The sequence below is a fragment of the Sinocyclocheilus anshuiensis genome, unplaced genomic scaffold (assembly GCF_001515605.1).
Source record: "Sinocyclocheilus anshuiensis isolate Anshui unplaced genomic scaffold, SAMN03320099.WGS_v1.1 scaffold20, whole genome shotgun sequence".
NCBI classification, from domain to species: Eukaryota; Metazoa; Chordata; class Actinopteri; order Cypriniformes; family Cyprinidae; genus Sinocyclocheilus; species Sinocyclocheilus anshuiensis.
Window position 1 is genome coordinate 1,013,716 of NW_015558646.1, and position 2,523 is coordinate 1,016,238.

The 2,523-nt window shown below is 37.3% G+C and overlaps 1 protein-coding gene across 1 annotated transcript in view; it reads left to right on the plus strand.

Annotated features, from left to right (window-relative positions):
• The first annotated feature begins 808 nt into the window (after positions 1–808).
• LOC107680949 (fibroblast growth factor receptor-like 1) overlaps positions 809–2,523 on the plus strand; it is a 34,335-nt gene continuing 32,620 nt past the window's right edge. Inside the window, exon 1 of the mRNA XM_016477046.1 lies at positions 809–816. The gene's annotated coding sequence lies outside the window, so the exon portion shown is untranslated. The remainder of the gene's footprint in view (positions 817–2,523) is intronic.

The window sequence follows — 2,523 nt, forward strand, 5'->3', positions numbered from 1 at the left end:
TAGTTTTTTTGAGAAAGTAAAAATGCAGAAAGTTTCCTGTAAGGGGTAGGTTTAGGGGTAGGGTTGGTGTAGGACAATAGAATATACGGTCTGTACAGTATAAAAGCCATTACGCCTATGGGATGTCCCCACTTTTCACAAAAACAAACCTGAGTGTGTGTGTGTCTAAAAAATATACCTTGCTACGTGTACTGCATTAGGCTAACCGAGACTTGTCATTTGCACTTACATGTTGCTCTTTTGTTAGTTTTGATTGCTTCTATTGTGCTCATTTGTAAGTCGCTTTGGATAAAAGCATCTGCTAAATGACTAAATGTAAACGTTTTTTTATTTTGTTTGTATTACTTCAATTATTTGGTAGAAAGAAAGAAAGAAAGAAAGAAAGAAAGAAAGAAAGAAAGAAAGAAAGACAGACATTGCATATTTCACCCTATGGAGAGTTTTTTTTTTTTCTAATTGTTATTATGGATTGCCATAGCTGGACCCCTACACAGGTGGAGTAGTGTTGGCATCTGTGCGCATACAGGGGTCGCTCGTGTTTAATTTGTGCCGGTCTCCAGCTGTTGGCGTGGAGGAGCGCTGCTGTGATTCACAGCTGTAGATCTTCAGTTCTCTCCACGGTCAGGGATGCTGACGGGTCATGTCAAGCGAAGAGGCGAGTGGAACCTAAGTACTCCTGAACTTTTCCTCACCTGGACAGAATACTAAAAAATCTGAAGACGTTTAAAAGAAGACCTTGCTGCTCAAGAGTGTTCTTCTTCATCCTTCTATTAGAAACTGATTAACTCCTAGTATTAAATTGCTTTCGGCGGACATGTAAGTACTCAATACCCCAACACTACTTTCATCAGGCTCTATTTACACCACATTTACTTTGCAAACGAACGCCTAAACGCGACGCGACTAACGAGCTCATGAGGAAAGCTGCTGTTGTGTTTTAGTTTGTCGCGTCGCAGTTTGTAAACTGTGTAAACTGTGTATCCATCGTTATGATTCTCATGGTTTCTTTTAGTGGCGGGACATCATAAAATGTTTCCAGAGTTTCCAGAGTTGACTTTTCTCACTGGGGTTTTGATCGTGGCGTTATCATGTGAAGCTAGAGGTGAGTCATGTTGTCTATTATCAATCTTTTATTCATCCATTAGGACATAATTAGAGGCCATTTCCTTTGACGATACAGACTAAAGTTAGCAGTCTAATGCTGATTTTATATTCTTGGCTCACAAATAATATATTTCAGTATAACTTTTAGAAGATGATTATTTGTATGTTTCACTTTTGCCTCTTGAACTTTTGCTCAATCTAAACTTCTCTGAACTAAGAAATTCAAGAAGAAGTGTCCAAAAATGTTCAAATATTATCACAAATAAATACATCAATAAAATCACATAATTTTTTAGTATTTTAGGGTTTTGAAGGGTTATACACGGGGTTTTGGGGGGGAGTGTTTTTATTTTGCCCTGTAAAAACGTGCACTATAATTGACTTTAATTGAAAGTATTGAAATTTAATTTTTAATACATTTAAGCAATAATCCGTAGTGATAAATTCAATGCACTTTTTCTTTTTCAGCATTTGAAGTTAAAACTGACAATAAAATTGTGTAGAAATTATTAGTTAATAAGTATCAATATTAGTTCTTGTTATAACTGATTAAATCAAATTTGTTATTATAGCATGAAAAAATTACAGTGCTACTGAACCAATTTTAGTTTGCTATAAGGTCAAGACATTAAAAAGTGACCTTTTGCTGCCCAATTTGTTTATTGACTACTTTAAGCACATCAGGGAATGGGCCGGCCGTGTTTACTGACACAGCAGACTAACCGCAGACACATATAAAGTCATTCTTTTGAAGTCTCACATCTATATCTGCACTGCGGTGTCTCAGACCAAACAAGAGGTCCCTGTTCCCTGAACTGTAACAGAAATTTAGAGGTACATAATTCAGTGTTCCCTGCCAAGTTGAAACTAAATTTACATAAAGCAAAGTCTAACTAATGACACCTACTGTGCTGGAGATTGTGTATCGCAGAGTTGAGTCAGAAAGGTGTGGACCTTCTCCACATGTGCCATCACCCTGCTGGGAGCCCAAAGGACATTTTACTGCCTCTCAGAGGAAATAAATGAATGTGTTTGAAAGAAAAAGCCATTTCTGTGTGTTGTGCAATATCTTAGCTCATCTTGTATTATCGCTGATTAAAATTCCTTTACAATTTATGCTTGACTCATACTGGGATGCCAGACCTGTATATCTTTTATGGTGGCTTAGCCATTTATGGTCTCATTTATGTCACTATTATCTGAAACAACATTATTTGGTCTGGCATAATAAATCTGGATGAGTTAACTGTGGTATTTACTCTGTTAAAGGTGATTACTATTAATGCGCCCATAAGAATGCCAGGTTAAGCCTGACCTCTACTAAGTAAACAATCCATTGTCTTCTCTGTTTATTGGTCCATTTGTTGACTCTATTCCTCACTGTGTGCTATGAGCACTTCTTGGGGGGGGGGGGGTTCC